The following is a 17,055-nucleotide window of genomic DNA, read 5'->3' as shown; positions in this document are numbered from 1 at the left end:
TTGTATGCGTCTGTTTGTGGTGTCAAAATGAATATATCGCAGCGATCTCCCTCAATCTTCCGACAATCAACAAACTATTAAAATGCACAAACTTGCGTTTGCCCAGCTATCCATACAGCCGAGGGCCCAGGGGCAGCACGGGCCCAGCCCACACTGTGCGATATGTGCGCGCACTAGGCCCGTGCAGCAGAGCTGGTCTCCAGTCGTCCTGGTTAACCCTTGCCACTGGACCAAGACCTCGCTCTGTCAAGCCCCGTGTGGTGGCTGGTGTGCAACGGTCACCCCACGTTAAAAAAATCCACCCACAGGCATCTTCCACCCCTTCAATTGGAGTTCAGGACTGGAATATCGGGTCCTTCATTGAAACATCTGTGAACTTGTGGAAGCAAGCCATCCTCATCCGAGGGACCGCCTATGGTGATGTGACACAGCACACACGTTTCTTTGTGAGCACATTGTGCAGTGGATCTTTCTCAAAGGTTGGTTCAAAATTAACCTTTGCTGTTTGGTGGTGTTGACATATAGCCCTTGCACAAGAGTCGTGACGTGTTCAGCCCTGTCTCAGACTTGAGCACGAAATCTAGGCTGACACTCCCAGTGCAGTACTGAGGGAGCGCCGCACTGTCGGAGGGGCAGTGCTGAGGGAGCGCCGCACTGTCGGAGGGGCAGTGCTGAGGGAGCGCCGCACTGTCGGAGGGGCAGTGCTGAGGGAGCGCCGCACTGTCGGAGGGGCAGTACTGAGGGAGCGGCGCACTGTTGGAGGGGCAGTACTGAGGGAGCGTTGCCCTGTTGGAGGGGCAGTACTGAGGGAGCGCCGCACTGTTGGAGGGGCAGTGCTGTGGGAGCGTTGCCCTGTCGGAGGGGCAGTACTGAGGGAGCGCCGCACTGTCGGAGGGGCAGTACTGAGGGAGCGCCGCACTGTCGGAGGGGCAGTACTGAGGGAGCGCCGCACTGTCGGAGGGGCAGTGCTGAGGGAGCGCCGCACTGTCGGAGGGGCAGTCCTGAGGGAGCGCCGCACTGTCGGAGGGGCAGTACTGAGGGAGCAGTGCACTGTCGGAGGGGCTGTACCGAGGGAGCGCCGCACTGTCGGAGGTACCACACTTCGTCTTTCGGATGAGACGTTAAACCGAGGCCCCGTCTGCTCTCTCAGGTGGACGTAAAAGATTCCATGGCACTATTTCGAAGAAGAGCCGGGGAGTTCTCCCCGGTGTCCTGGGGCCAATATTTATGCCTCAATCAACATAACAAAAACAGATTATCTGGGTCATTATCATATTGCTGCTTGTGGGAGCTTGCTGTGCGCAAATTGTCTGCTGCGTTTCCCACATTACAACAGTGACTACACTCCAAAAGTACTTAATTGGTTGTAAAGCGCTTTGAGACGTCCGGTGTTCGTGAAAGGCGCTATATAAATGCAAGTCTTTCTTTCACTGCGCTCTCTCCCAGGCCTTCACATCCTTCCTAAAGTGCGGTGCTCGGAATTGGGCACAATACTCAAGCTGGGGCCGGACTAGTGATTTGTACAGGTTTAGCAAAACTTCCTTGCTTTTGAAGACCGTGTTAATTTAGAAATTTGTGGTTTTGCAACAAAGGGAGATGTGAGGGAGGAAGGAATTCCACAGTTTTCGAGTAGGAGTAAGAGACGGTGCAGCAGGTCTTAACTTCACCCACGTAAGAATGTAGGGAGGCTGGTGCTCAGTGTTAGTTGTGGCTCAGTGAGCACCTTTCTTGTCTCTGAGTCAGAAGGTTGTGGGTTCAAATCCCACTCCAGAGACTTGAGCACAAAAATCTAGGCTGACACTCCCAGTGCCGGGCTGAGGGAGTGTCGCACTGTCGGAGGGGCAGTGCTGAGGGAGAGCCGCACTGTCGGAGGGGCAGTGCTGAGGGAGCGCCGCACTGTCGGAGGGGCAGTGCTGAGGGAGCGCCGTACTGTCGGAGGGGCAGTGCTGAGGGAGAGCCGCACTGTCGGAGGGGCAGTACTGAGGGAGCGCCGCACTGTCGGAGGGGCAGTACTGAGGGAGCGCCGCGCTGTCGGAGGGGCAGTGCTGAGGGAGCGCCGCACTGTCGGAGGGGCAGTGCTGAGGGAGCGCCGTACTGTCGGAGGGGCAGTACTAATGGAGCACCGCACTGTCGGAGCGGCAGTACTGAGGGAGCACCGCACTGTCGGAGGAGCAGTACTGAGGGAGCGCCGCGCTGTCGGAGGGACAGGGCTGAGGGAGCGGCGCACTGTCGGAGGGGCAATGCTGAGGGAGCGCCGCACTGTCGGAGGGGCAATGCTGAGAGAGTGCCGCACTGTCGGAGGGGCAGTACTGAGGGAGCGCCGCACTGTCGGAGGGGCAGTGCTGAGGGAGCGCCGCACTGTCGGAGGGGCAGTGCTGAGGGAGCGCCGCGCTGTCGGAGGGGCAGTACTGAGGGAGTGCCGCACTGTCGGAGGGGCAGTGCTGAGGGAGTGCCGCACTGTCGGAGGGGCAGTGCTGAGGGAGTGCTGTTTTTCGAATGAGCCATTAAACCGAGGCTCCGCTTGTAATGTATTTGCTTCATGGGTTCTTTGCTTAAAAATTCATAGCAACACATTGTTATTAAGAACTAGTTGGTTTATTAGCAAAGGTTTAACAATCACACTACACATTACCAGTTCATCCACCAGGCTCACAACCACCTGCCCCATCGTGGATCCCTCGAACCCAACTGGCTGGGGTTTTATTGAATCTTGTGAACATCACGTGACTGGCTAAGCCGCTCCCATCTCAACAGCTCTACAACTATTTTTGGTGAGAAATTTAAATCACGTATCCCTTTTTTGTAAGGGCACTGGAGCACACAAATGTCCAAATTAACATGGGAACTTTACCAAATTAAATTAAAATTTGGTTGCCGGGGGTGATGATGCACTCCAGTCCCTCCGGCGCCCACCTCTCGCGGAAGGCCGGATGTAACCGCGGAAGAGAGGCAGGCAGTCGGGCTGAACCACCGCCCGCTGCCTGGACCGGCTGATGGCCCCCTTGGCCAGGCCCAGGAGCAGTCCTACGAGGAGGCCCTCGGACCTACCCACTCCCCTCTGCACAGGGTGCCCAAAGATCAGGAGCGTGGGACTGACGTGTAGCCAGAAATTGAGGAGCAGTCCCTTCAAATATTGCAACAGCTCTACAGACCTTTGGGCATATATTACACCACTCTCTCAGGTGGATGTAAAAATCCCACGGCAATATTTCGAAGAAGAGCAGGGGAGTTCTCCCCTAGTGTCCTGGGTCAATATTTATTCCTCATTCAGCATCACTAAATCAGATTATCTGGGCATTATCGCATTGCTGTTTAACACAAGAATGTAAGAAATAGGAGCAGGAGTCGGCCATTCGGCCCCTCGAGCCTGCTCCGCCATTCAATGAGATCATGGTTGATCTGATCGTGGGCTCAGCTCCACTTCCCCGCCCGCTCCCTCATAACCCTTGACTCCCTTATCAGTTAATGATTGTGGGAGCTTGCTGTGCGCAAATGGCTGGCACGTTTCGGACATTACAACAGGGACTACACTTCAAAAAACAAAGTACTTCATTGGCTGTAAAGCGCTTTGGGGATGTCCTGAGGATGTGAAAGGCGCTATATAAATGCAAGTTTTTTTTACGTCGGACAGATTTTGATTTTGGAGCGGGGAAGGAACGACATTGGCCACATTTTAATTAATTGATAGAGACCAAAAACAGGGAGAAAGATGGATTCAGGATTAGACTCAGCAGCCGCCAAATTCAGGAGAGACACTATTAGGATTAATGTGGCTGTCAAGGATTAGCCGATAATAACCTTTTCAGAAAGCCCTCCATAATCCTACCCTGATAGCTCTTGTTTGAAAATGCATATTTCACATTCCAATCTACTGGGAGCAGATACTTAAAGGGGAGGGGGAAGAGAATGCATTCCATTGCAATCGTGCCCAGTACACACTGTTCCTGAGAGACGAGCTTGATTCGAGTCTCGCAGTTTCTCTTTATCACTCTGTTTTATGGCACTTATCTGCTGGCTGGAGAGAGCTGGGTGTTGGCAGTCAGTGTGTGACTCACTGTGCTGTGGTGGCTGGGTGTGTAACGGTCACCCCACGTTAAAAACATCCACCCCCTGGAGTTCAGGACTGTAACATCGGGTCCTCCATTGAAACATCAGTGAACCCATCCCTTTTGGTGTGGAAGCAAGTCAGCCTCGTTCGAGGGACAGCCGATGACATGACATGATATTGGGCGCGTGTCTGGTCAGGGTGAGAACTGGCGGGCCTCCAGCTGGACCTTGAGCAGGTTTCACGGGCAAGCAGGAAAATAGCTATGCAGCGCATTGGTGCTGACCATGGTTCCTCTCCAGTTGCAGGCGTACCTGATTGGTAACTTCAGTTTACCGTGTGCTGCCTCTAACCACCAGTGCCAGTGCTGAGGGAGCGCCGTACTGCGCTGTCAGAGTGGCAGTGCTGAGGGAGCGTCGCACTGCGCTGTCGGAGGGGCAGTACTGAGGGAGCGCTGCACTGTCAGAGGGGCAGTACTGAGGGAACGCCGCACTGTCGGAGGGGCAGTACTGAGGGAGTGCCGCACTGTCGGAGGAGCAGTGCTGAGGGAGCGCCGCACTGTCGGAGGGGCAGTACTGAGGGAGTGCCGCACTGTCGGAGGGGCAGTACTGAGGGAACGCCGCACTGTCGGAGGGGCAGTACTGAGGGAGTGCCGCACTGTCGGAGGGGCAGTACTGAGGGAGCGCCGCACTGCGCTGTCGGAGGGGCAGTACTGAGGGAGCGCCGCACTGCGCTGTCGGAGGGGCAGTGCTGAGGGAGCGCATCACTGCGCTGTTGGAGGGGCAGTGCTGAGGGAGCGCTGTACTGCGCTGTCGGAGGGGCAGTGCTGAGGGAGCGCCGTACTGCGCTGTCGGAGGGGCAGTACTGAGGGAGCGCCGCACTGCGCTGTCGGAGGGGCAGTGCTGAGGGAGCGCATCACTGCGCTGTTGGAGGGGCAGTGCTGAGGGAGCGCCGTACTGCGCTGTCGGAGGGGCAGCGCTGAGGGAGCGCAGCACTGCGCTGTCGGAAGGGCAGTGCTGAGGGAGCGCCATACTGCGCTGTCAGAGGGGCAGTGCTGAGGGAGCGCCGCACTGTCAGAGGTGCCGTCTTTCGGATGAGACGTTAAACCGAGGCCCCGTCTGCTCTCTCAGGTGGATGTAAAAGATCCCATGGCCACTATTTCGAAGGAGAGCAGGGGGAGTTTACCCCGGTGTCCTGGGGCCAATATTTATCCCTCAATCAACATCACTAAAACAGATTATCTGGGTCATTATCACATTGCTGTTTGTAGGAGCTTGCTGTGCGCAAATTGGCTGCTGCGTTTCTGACATCACAACATTGACTACACATTAAAAAGTACTTCATTGGCTGTAAAGTGTTTTGAGCTGTCCTGGGGTGGTGAAAGACGCTATAGAAATGCAAGTCTTTCTTGATTGGCCTGATGGGTGCTGGCTCCATTGGATGCCACTCTGACTGGCTCTGATTGGACAAATCCTTGGAAGTTTCATCACATGACCAGCCACCTTCAACCGCCCCGCATCTACTGTCCCGCCATTGGTCAACTGACGTGTCCCTCCTCACGGAGCCCCGCCTTCCCAACCCAATTGGAAAGCGAAGATTCTTCGCCAACCGATTGGACCAATTGTGACTGTCAATCAAACAGCTAACCCCCCCACCCCCCCACCCCGCTCCTCCCCATCTTTTATACATCATCATCATAGGCCAATCCCTCGAAATTGAGGAAGACTTGCTTCCACTCTAAAAATGAGTCCTTAGGTGGCTGAACAGTCCAATACGAGAACCACAGTCCCTGTCACAGGTGGGACAGACAGTGGTTGAGGGAAGGGGAGGGTGGGACTGGTTTGCCGCACGCTCCTTCCGCTGCCTGCGCTTGGTTTCTGCACGCTCTCGGCGATGAGACTCGAGGTGCTCAGCGCCCTCCCGGATGCACTTCCTCCATTTAGGGCGGTCTTTGGCCAGGGACTCCCAGGTGCCGGTGGGGATGTTGCATTTTATCAGGGAGGCTTTGATAAATCTGTCACCAAGCTAAAGGGCTGTGGGGATACCCGCCCTCCTGTATGGCTCAGAGACGTGGACCATGTACAGTAGACACCTCAAATCGCTGGAGAAATATCACCAACGATGTCTCCGCAAGATCCTGCAAATCCCCTGGGAGGACAGACGCACCAACGTCAGCGTCCTCGACCAGGCCAACATCCCCAGCATCGAAGCACTGACCACACTCGATCAGCTCCGCTGGGCAGGGCCACATTGTCCGCATGCCCGACACGAGACTCCCAAAGCAGGCGCTCTACTCAGAACTCCTTCACGGCAAGCGAGCCCCCGGTGGGCAAAGGAACCGTTTCAAGGACACCCTCAAAGCCTCCTTGATAAAAATGATTTTATACAAGAGTATAAAGGGATATGGAGCCAAGGCGGGTGAATGGAGTTAGACATTTGGATCTATGAAGTAATAAGGGGGGGAAATCCCTCTTAAAAACTGATTAGTGGAGGACAGCATCCAACTGTGGAGGTCTAATGGCAAAAGTGCAGCTGCTTGGAGGCACCTTTGTATATTATTCAGGCAGGGAAGGGCACGTACTTGTTAAAAGCACTGAAGAGGCCAAATATCCATCTGTCAGCCATGATCTCATTGAATGGCGGCATAGGCTCGAGGGGCTGAATGGCTTCCTCCTGAAAAGACAGACTTGCATTTATTTGGCGCCTTTCACGACCACCGGACGTCCCAAAGCGCTTCACAGCCAATGAAGCACTTTTTGAAGTGTGGTCACTGCTGTAATGTGGGAAACGCGGCAGGCAATTTGCGCACAGCAAGCTCCCACAAACACAATGGGCGATAATGAGCAGATAATGAACTGATAATCCTGCTGCAGGCCGGGGAGTGGAGGGAAGCAGCGTGGCGGTGTAGCACTCCAGGGAGCAGCACGTGCTGGAGCAACGACAGTGAAGAGGGACTTCAGCAAGGTCCAGGTCGGTGATTAGGCGTGTGGGCAGGTACAGCAGGAGCGGCGAGGTCGGGGCGAAGGAGCAGCGAGAGATTGTAGAGGGACGTGATCGGGGGCCCAGGAGAGGCGAGAGTTCGGGGCCCAGAAGAGACGAGGGCCCAGGGGCAGCACGGGCCCGGCCCACACTGTGCGATATGTGTGTGCGCACTGGGTCTGTGCAGCAGAGCTGGTCTCCAGTCGTCCTGGTTAACCCTTGCCACTGGACCAAGACCTGGCTCTGTCAAGCCCCATGTGGTGGCTGGTGTGCAACGGCCACCCCACGTTAAAAAAATCCACCCACAGGCATCTTCCACCCTTCAACATGTAGTTCGGGATCCGGAATGTTAGGTCCTTCATTGAAACATTTGCGAACTTTTTGACGTGGTTCCAGGGACTGCCTATGAATCTGTCCCTGTAGAATTATAGAATGAGCTGGATAGATTTTTGCGGAATTGAGGTCAACGATCAGCCATGGTCTTATTGAATGGCGGAGCAGGCTCGAGGGGCCGTATGGGTTAATCCTACTCCTAATTCTTATGTTCTTTGAATGGTTACAGCACAGAAGGAAACCATTCAGCCCCTCGAACCCGTGCTGGCTCTCTGCAAGTCCCACTCCCCCGCCCTTGCCCCCGGCATTTTTAATTAACAAAAGCCTTCAAAGAAAATGAAATGCAAAACACATTTGTTATGGGAGTGGGAATTTTTCTTCTTCCTGGGAGAGAGATTTTCGAATTCCGGGAGGCTCCAGGGCACTCCTGGAGGAGTTGGCAACAGGTCGATTCAGTTACCGGCAGGGCCGCGCGGGGGCTGCCGGGAGTTGGAGTCCAGCGGGGAGGGCAGGCAAGACTACAAGTTCCATCAGGCAGCGCGGGGCCGCGGCTGCGCACGGCTGCCGTCTCTCCCCCCTCCCGCCCCCCCCCCGAGACACGCGCACACCTGTGGGCTGCACCTGGGGCGGCGCGCACTGCGCCTGCGCCGCGACAGTACAGAGAAAAGTTTGCTGGAGGAAGGAAAGTTTTTCTCGTCCGGAGCAGAAACTTTTTTGCAAAGCGGGGTGGTTTCCCCCCCCCTCCCCACCTCTCTGTTTCCTTTTGTGAGTTTCCAGCGGGAGCCGCAGCTACAGGTGAGCGAGAGCCTGCAAGGGGTACTGAGGCTAACTCCCCCACCCCTCCCAATGTGTGTACTGTCCCTCCCTCCTGCAACCTCTATAACCCCCTCCCCTCCTTTAGCAGGGGTTCCTTTGTACATGTGTTTCACCCCCGAAGGCAATGGCTCCTTGCCGTGGCCAGCGGCTGCGGTGAGTAACAGCGGGCTGTTCGGCAATGGAAGGCAGCACTGCCGATTTGAGATGTGATGACAGTGCTCACTTGCGGGGGACCCCAGTGCACAGCAGTCAAGAATTGGATACACCGGTTGACTTGACGCTCCCTTGCCTGGGGCCCACCCAACCACCGCCCAACGCTCCAAACCACCGCCCAAGCTGAAATCAATTAAAACAGCATTCTTAGGTTGTCACACCATTTGCTGTGGCTTACATTTTTTAATTTGGATTTTTTTTGCTGATGTTCTGTGTCTGATGTAGAGCGCGATATTATTCAGGGTGTATGACTGTGAATGCATCGCCAGACCTGTACGATGGAGTCTGATTCCTTCTCTCCGCAGTTAGTTGAAGCAACTATTGCTTTGCAAAGTGTAACATAACAGTGCTGAACGGGTCCTGCGGAAAGCAAGTCTTGCATAGCACCTTTCACGACCACCAGACGTCTCAAAGCGCGTTCAGCCAATCAGGTACTTTTGGAGTGCAGTCACTGTTGTAATGTGGGAAACGCGGGCACCCGATTTTCGCACAGCAAGCTCCCACAAACAACAATGTGACGATGACCAGATAATCAGTTTTAGTGATGATTTGAGGGATAAATATTGGCTCCAGGACACCGGGGATAACTCCCCTGCTCTTTGAAATAGTGCCATGGGATCTTTTACGTCCACCCGAGAGAGCAGACGGGGCCTCGGTTTAACATCTCATCCTCGGCACTGCCCCTCCGAGGGTGTGGCGCTCCCTCGGCACTGCCCCTCCGACGGTGCGGCGCTCCCTCAGCACTGCACTGGGAGTGTCAGCCTAGATTTATGTGCTCAAGTCTCTGGAATGGGACTTGAATCCACAACCCTCTGACTCAGAGGCGAGAGAGAGTGCTGCCCAGTGAGTCACAGTGGCATGTCTTGGTATCTCGATGAATGGTGGCTTTGTGACTTTTTGCAGTTCCCAGCGTGCAGTGGCGATCTTGACAATACCTCCGAAGAAGTTTAAATAGTTTCTGAAACAGTAATTCTTGCATGGTAGAGAGTAGTAGTGGCTGCAATTGTGTCTGGAGATTTATGAACTGGTTGTCTGAACTGAGGCTTTATCTTAAATCACAGCTGTGTTGGATCAAAAGTAGCGAGTCCCTGTTTCCAGTGCAGAGTCTGGAATTCAGCCTCTGTTTGCGTTAAGGGGAGCAAATTGACCGTTTGTGAACCTAATTCAAGGGGCCCGTGTTAAAATTAGGAGCAAGACCCTCATCTAGGCTTATGTCCCCACTAGACTCTATTAATAATCCTCTGCTGGCTGAGCAGAAATTTTCGCCAATGTAATATCGGGAAGACTGAAGCCATTGGTTTTGGTCCCCGCCACAAACTGCGTTCCCCAGCCACCGATTCCATCCCTCTCCCCAACTCCAGTCTGAGGCTGAACCAGACTGTTGGCAACCTTGGTGTCAAATTTGACCCTGAAATGAGCTTCCGACCGCATATCCGCAGCATAACTAAGACCGCCTATTTCCACCTCCGTAACATCGCCCGTCTCCGCCCCGCCTCAGCTCATCCACTGCTGAAGCCCTCACCCGTGCCTTTGTTACCTCTAGACTTGACTATTCCAACGCACTCCTGGCTGGCCTCCCACATTCTACCCTACGTAAACCAGAGGTGATCCAAAACTCGGCTGCCCCGTGTCCTAACTCGCACCGAGTCCCGCTCACCCATCGCCCCCTGTGCTCGCTGACCCCGTGTCCTAACTCGCACCAAGTCCCGCTCACCCATCACCCCCTGTGCTCACTGCCCCGTGTCCTAACTCACACCGAGTCCCGCTCACCCATCACCCCCTGTGCTCGCTGCCCCGTGTCCTAACTCGCACCGAGTCCCGCTCACCCATCACCCCCTGTGCTCGCTGCCCCGTGTTCTAACTCGCACCGAGTCCCGTTCACCCATCACCCCCTGTGCTAGCTGCCCCGTGTCCTAACTCGCACCGAGTCCCGCTCACCCATCACCCCCTGTGCTCGCTGCCCCGTGTCCTAACTCGCACCGAGTCCCGCTCACCCATCACCCCCTGTGCTCGCTGACCCCGTGTCCTAACTCGCACCGAGTCCCGCTCACCCATCACCCCCTGTGCTCGCTGCCCCGTGTCCTAACTCGCACCAAGTCCTACTCACCCATCACCCCCTGTGCTCGCTGACCCGTATCCTAACTCACACCAAGTCCCGCTCACCCATCACCCCCTGTGCTCGCTGCCCCGTGTCCTAACTCGCACCAAGTCCCGCTCGCCCATCACCCCCTGTGCTCGCTGACCTACATTGGCTCCCGGTTAAGCAAAATCTCAATTTCAAAAATTCTCATCCTTGTTTACAAATCCCTCCATGACCCTCGCCCCTCCCTATCTCTGTAATCTCCTCCAGCCCCACAACCCCCCCCGAGATATCGCTGCTTCTCAAATTCTGCCCTCCTGAGCATCCCTGATTATAATCGCTCCACCATCGGTGGCCGTGCCTTCTGTTGCCTGGGCCCCAAGCTCTGGAACTCCCTCCTAAAACTCTCCGCCGCGCCTCTTTTCTCCTTTAAGACACTCCTTAAAATCTACCTCTTTGATCAAGCTTTTTGTCATCTGACCTAATTTCATCTTGTACGGCTTGGTGTCAAAATTCTGTTTTGTAACACTCCTGTGAAGCGCCTTGGAACGTCTCACTACGTTAAAGGTGCTATATAAATACAAGTTGTTGTAGTTCGCCCTCCATAACCTCCACATTATGTTTTGGGGTAAGTCCCACTCACCAGCCCTGTCCATTGCCACCCTGCCTTGACTTCCTGTCATCCAGCACAAGGGATTCGAAAACCTCACCTTAATTCCCCTTGTGGCCTTGCCCCCATCCTATAGAAACATAGAAAATAGGTGCAGGAGTAGGCCATTCGGCCCTTTGAGCCTGCACCACATTCGATAAGATCATGGCTGATCATTCCCTCAGTACCCCTTTCCTGCTTTCTCTCCATACCCCTTGATCCCTTTAGCCGTAAGGGCCACATCTAACTCCCTCTTGAGTATATCCAATGAACTGGCATCAACAACTCTCTGCGGCAGAGAATTCCACAGGTTCACAACTCTCTGAGTGAAGAAGTTTCTCCTCATCTCAGTCCTAAATGGTCTACCCCTTATCCTAAGACTGTGTCCCCTGGTTCTGGACTTCCCCAACATCGGGAACATTCTACCCGCATCTAACCTGTCCCGTCCCTAACCTATCTCTGCCACCTCCTCCATCCCTTGAATCCCTTTCCCACACACTCCAGTCCTTTATCATTCTCTGAACTTCCCTCACCCACCCTCGGTGACCAAGTCTTCAGCTGCCGGAAAGATCGAACAGGTCGGGGCTCTTTTATCTCAGAGAGAAGGCTGAAGGTGACCCGATAGAGGTCCTTTAGGATTATCAAAGGGTTTGATAGGATAGATGTAGAGTAAGTGTTTCTCCTTGTGAGGGAGGCCAAATCGAGGGTCAATAAATATAATATAAAATCTGAAAAAGCTGCAAGCACTCAGCAGAGAGGGAGAGAATCAGCGAGAGAGAGAGAGGGGGAGAATCAGCGAGAGAGAGAGAGAGGGGGAGAATCAGCGAGAGAGAGAGAGGGGGAGAATCAGCGAGAGAGAGAGAGGGGGAGAATCAGCGAGAGAGAGAGAGGGGGAGAATCAGCGAGAGAGAGAGAGAGGGGGAGAATCAGCGAGAGAGGGGGAGAATCAGCGAGAGAGAGAGAGGGGGAGAATCAGCGAGAGAGGGGGAGAATCAGCGAGAGAGGGGGAGAATCAGCGAGAGAGAGAGAGAGAGGGGGAGAATCAGCGAGAGAGAGAGAGAGAGAGGGGGAGAATCAGCGAGAGAGAGAGAGAGAGAGAGGGGGAGAATCAGCGGGGGAGAATCAGCGAGAGAGGGGGAGAATCAGCGAGTGAGGGGGAGAATCAGCGAGAGAGAGAGAGAGGGGGAGAATCAGCGAGAGAGAGGGGGAGAATCAGCGAGAGAGAGAGAGAGGGGGAGAATCAGCGAGAGAGAGAGAGAGGGGGAGAATCAGCGAGAGAGAGGGGGAGAATCAGCGAGAGAGAGAGAGGGGGAGAATCAGCGAGAGAGAGAGAGAGAGAGGGGGAGAATCAGCGAGAGAGAGAGAGAGAGAGAGGGGGAGAATCAGCGAGAGAGAGAGAGAGAGAGAGAGAGGGGGAGAATCAGCGGGGGAGAATCAGCGAGAGAGAGAGAGAGAGAGGGAGAATCAGCGAGAGAGAGAGGGGGAGAATCAGCGAGAGAGAGAGAGGGGGAGAATCAGCGAGGGAGGGGGAGAATCAGCGAGGGAGGGGGAGAATCAGCGAGGGAGGGGGAGGGGAGAATCAGCGAGAGAGAGAGAGGGGGAGAATCAGCGAGAGAGAGAGAGGGGGAGAATCAGCGAGAGAGAGAGAGGGGGAGAATCAGCGAGAGAGAGAGAGGGGAAGAATCAGCGAGAGAGAGAGAGAGAATCAGCGAGAGATAATCAGCGAGAGAGAGAGAGAGCGGGGGGTGAATCAGCGAGAGAGAGGGGGGAGAATCAGCGAGAGAGAGAGAGAGCGGGGGGTGAATCAGCGAGAGAGAGGGGGGAGAATCAGCGAGAGAGAGGGGGTGAATCAGCGAGAGAGAGGGGGTGAATCAGCGAGAGAGAGGGGGGAGAATCAGCGAGAGAGAGGGGGGAGAATCAGCGAGAGAGAGAGAGCGAGGGATAATCAGCGAGAGAGAGAGCGGGGGGTGAATCAGCGAGAGAGAGGGGGGAGAATCAGCGAGAGAGAGAGAGAGCGGGGGGAGAATCAGCGAGAGAGAGGGGGGAGAATCAGCGAGAGAGAGGGGGGAGAATCAGCGAGAGAGAGGGGGGAGAATCAGCGAGAGAGAGGGGGGAGAATCAGCGAGAGATAATCAGCGAGAGAGAGGGGGGAGAATCAGCGAGAGAGAGGGGGGAGAATCAGCGAGAGAGAGGGGGGAGAATCAGCGAGAGAGAGGGGGGAGAATCAGCGAGAGAGAGGGGGGAGAATCAGCGAGAGAGAGAGAGAGAGAGAGGGGGGAGAATCAGCGAGAGAGAGGGGGGAGAATCAGCGAGAGAGAGGGGGGAGAATCAGCGAGAGAGAGGGGGGAGAATCAGCGAGAGAGAGGGGGGAGAATCAGCGAGAGAGGGGGAGAATCAGCGAGAGAGAGGGGGGAGAATCAGCGAGAGAGAGGGGGGAGAATCAGCGAGAGAGAGAGAGAGAGAGAGAGGGGGGAGAATCAGCGAGAGAGAGGGGGGAGAATCAGCGAGAGAGAGAGAGAGGGGGGGAGAATCAGCGAGAGAGAGGGGGGAGAATCAGCGAGAGAGAGAGAGAGAGAGAGGGGGGAGAATCAGCGAGAGAGAGGGGGGAGAATCAGCGAGAGAGAGAGAGAGAGGGGGGAGAATCAGCGAGAGAGAGAGAGCGAGAGAGAGAGGGGAGAATCAGCGAGAGAGAGGGGGGAGAATCAGCGAGAGAGAGGGGGGAGAATCAGCGAGAGAGAGGGGGGAGAATCAGCGAGAGAGAGAGAGAGAGAGAGGGGGGAGAATCAGCGAGAGAGAGGGGGGAGAATCAGCGAGAGAGAGAGAGAGAGAGAGGGGGGAGAATCAGCGAGAGAGAGGGGGGAGAATCAGCGAGAGAGAGAGAGAGAGAGAGGGGGGAGAATCAGCGAGAGAGAGAGAGAGAGAGAGGGGGGAGAATCAGCGAGAGAGAGGGGGGAGAATCAGCGAGAGAGAGGGGGGAGAATCAGCGAGAGAGAGGGGGGAGAATCAGCGAGAGAGAGGGGGGAGAATCAGCGAGAGAGAGGGGGGAGAATCAGCGAGAGAGAGAGGGGGAGAATCAGCGAGAGAGAGGGGGGAGAATCAGCGAGAGAGAGAGAGAGGGGGGAGAATCAGCGAGAGAGAGGGGGGAGAATCAGCGAGAGAGAGGGGGGAGAATCAGCGAGAGAGAGGGGGGAGAATCAGCGAGAGAGAGGGGGGAGAATCAGCGAGAGAGAGGGGGGAGAATCAGCGAGAGAGAGAGAGAGGGAGAATCAGCGAGAGAGAGAGAGGGGGAGAATCAGCGAGAGAGAGAGAGGGGGAGAATCAGCGAGAGAGAGAGAGGGGGGAGAATCAGCGAGAGAGAGGGGGAGAATCAGCGAGAGAGAGGGGGGAGAATCAGCGAGAGAGAGAGAGAGAGGGGGAGAATCAGCGAGAGAGAGGGGGAGAATCAGCGAGAGAGAGGGGGGAGAATCAGCGAGAGAGAGGGGGGAGAATCAGCGAGAGAGAGAGAGAGAGGGGGAGAATCAGCGAGAGAGAGGGGGAGAATCAGCGAGAGAGAGGGGGGAGAATCAGCGAGAGAGAGGGGGGAGAATCAGCGAGAGAGAGAGAGAGAGAGGGGGGAGAATCAGCGAGAGAGAGGGGGGAGAATCAGCGAGAGAGAGGGGGGAGAATCAGCGAGAGAGAGGGGGAGAATCAGCGAGAGAGAGAGAGAGGGAGAATCAGTGAGAGAGAGAGAGGGGGAGAATCAGCGAGAGAGAGAGAGAGGGGGAGAATCAGCGAGAGAGAGAGAGAATCAGCGAGAGAGAGAGAGAGAGAGGGGGGAGAATCAGCGAGAGAGAGAGAGGGGGAGAATCAGCGAGAGAGAGAGAGGGGGAGAATCAGCGAGAGAGAGAGAGGGGGAGAATCAGCGAGAGAGAGAGAGGGGGAGAATCAGCGAGAGAGAGAGAGGGGGAGAATCAGCGAGAGAGAGAGAGGGGGAGAATCAGCGAGAGAGAGAGAGGGGGAGAATCAGCGAGAGAGAGAGAGGGGGGAGAATCAGCGAGAGAGAGAGAGAACGGGGGGAGAATCAGCGAGAGAGAGGGGGGAGAATCAGCGAGAGAGAGAGAGGGGGAGAATCAGCGAGAGAGAGAGAGAACGGGGGAGAATCAGCGAGAGAGAGGGGGGAGAATCAGCGAGAGAGAGAGAGGGGGAGAATCAGCGAGAGAGAGAGAGAGAGAGGGGGAGAATCAGCGAGAGAGAGAGAGGGGGAGAATCAGCGAGAGAGAGAGAGGGGGAGAATCAGCGAGAGAGGGGGAGAATCAGCGAGAGAGAGAGGGGGAGAATCAGCGAGAGAGAGAGAGGGGGAGAATCAGCGAGAGAGAGAGAGGGGGAGAATCAGCGAGAGAGAGAGAGAGAGGGGGGGAGAATCAGCGAGAGAGAGGGGGAGAATCAGCGAGAGAGAGGGGGAGAATCAGCGAGAGAGAGAGAGAGAGGGGGAGAATCAGCGAGAGAGAGGGGGAGAATCAGCGAGAGAGAGAGAGAGAGAGAGGGGGAGAATCAGCGAGAGAGAGAGAGAGAGGGGGAGAATCAGCGAGAGAGAGAGAGGGGGAGAATCAGCGAGAGAGAGAGAGAGAGGGGGAGAATCAGCGAGAGAGAGAGAGGGGGAGAATCAGCGAGAGAGTGAGGGGGAGAATCAGCGAGAGAGAGAGGGGGAGAATCAGCGAGAGAGGGAGAATCAGCGAGAGAGAGAGAGCGAGGGATAATCAGCGAGAGAGAGAGAGAGAGGGGGAGAATCAGCGAGAGAGAGAAAGAGAGGGGGAGAATCAGCGAGAGAGAGAGGGGGAGAATCAGCGAGAGAGAGAGAGAGAGAGGGGGGAGAATCAGCGAGAGAGAGAGCGCGGTGGGAGAATCAGCGAGAGAGCGAGAGAGCGGGGGGAGAATCAGCGAGAGAGAGGGGGGAGAATCAGCGAGAGAGAGAGAGAGGGAGAATCAGCGAGAGAGAGAGAGGGGGAGAATCAGCGAGAGAGAGGGGGGAGAATCAGCGAGAGAGGTGTGGGAGAATCAGCGAGAGAGAGAGGGGGAGAATCAGCGAGAGAGAGAGAGAGCGGGGGGGAGAATCAGCGAGAGAGAGAGAGCGGGGGGTGAATCAGCGAGAGAGAGGGGGGTGAATCAGCGAGAGAGGGGGGAGAATCAGCGAGAGAGAGGGGGGGGGGGAGAGAGAGAGAGAGAGGAGAATCAGCGGGGGAGAGAGGGAGAGGGAGAGAGGGAGTGTGGGGGGGAGAGAGAGAGAGAGAGAGGGGAGAGAGAGAGAGGGTGGGGGGGAGAGAGAGGGGGGGGAGAGGGGAGAGAGAGGGGGGGGGAATCAGCAAGAGAGAGAGAGCGGGGGGAGAATCAGAGAGAGAGTCAGAGGGGGGAGAGAGAGAGAGAGAGGGGGGAGAGAGAGAGAGAGAGGGGGGGGAGAGAGAGAGAGAGGGGGGGGAGAGAGAGAGAGAGGGGGGGGGAGAGAGAGAGAGAGGGGGGGGAGAGAGAGAGAGGGGGGGGGGAGAGAGAGAGAGGGGGGAGAGAGGAGAGAGGGGGGGGGAGAGAGAGGAGAGAGGGGGGGGAGAGAGAGGAGAGAAGAGAGAGGAGAGAGGGAAACACAGGGGGAGGGGCAGAGAAACACACATGGGGGGCGCGGGGACTATGACAACTCCATCTCTCTGATTCTAATGTTTCAGCTCGATGACATTTTGAGATGGAGCAGTTTTTAAGCAAGTGCAGAGGCAGGGAAAGGGGGGAGTGGAGTGGAGGGGAGGAGAGAACCAAATGGGAGGTCTGTGATGGGGTGGAGGGCAGGAGAGGTTTAATGACCAGAGGGGATGATGTTGCGAGGCAGAAAGTGGATAAGTTAATGAACATTGTGGAGACCAAATGCAGATTGGGCGACCGCTTGGCGGAACCCCTCCGTTCAGCCCGCAGGCGTGACCC

The 17,055-nt window shown here is 56.0% G+C and overlaps 1 protein-coding gene across 2 annotated transcripts in view; it reads left to right on the top strand.

Annotated features, from left to right (window-relative positions):
* The first annotated feature begins 4,024 nt into the window (after positions 1–4,024).
* Positions 4,025–17,055, top strand: part of ppp1r13l (protein phosphatase 1, regulatory subunit 13 like) — a 66,493-nt gene continuing 53,462 nt past the window's right edge. The window contains exon 1 of one of the 2 annotated variants that reach the window (XM_070867723.1): positions 4,025–4,246. The gene's annotated coding sequence lies outside the window, so the exon portion shown is untranslated. Of the gene's footprint in view, positions 4,247–8,018; positions 8,153–17,055 lie in introns of those variants that run through there. The other variant, XM_070867722.1, reaches the window with a different exon arrangement.

Source organism: Pristiophorus japonicus, chromosome 26, assembly GCF_044704955.1.
Source record: "Pristiophorus japonicus isolate sPriJap1 chromosome 26, sPriJap1.hap1, whole genome shotgun sequence".
NCBI lineage: Eukaryota > Metazoa > Chordata > Chondrichthyes > Pristiophoridae > Pristiophorus > Pristiophorus japonicus.
Note: the sequence above shows the minus strand (reverse complement) of the source record. Positions and strands in the feature narration are given on the sequence as shown.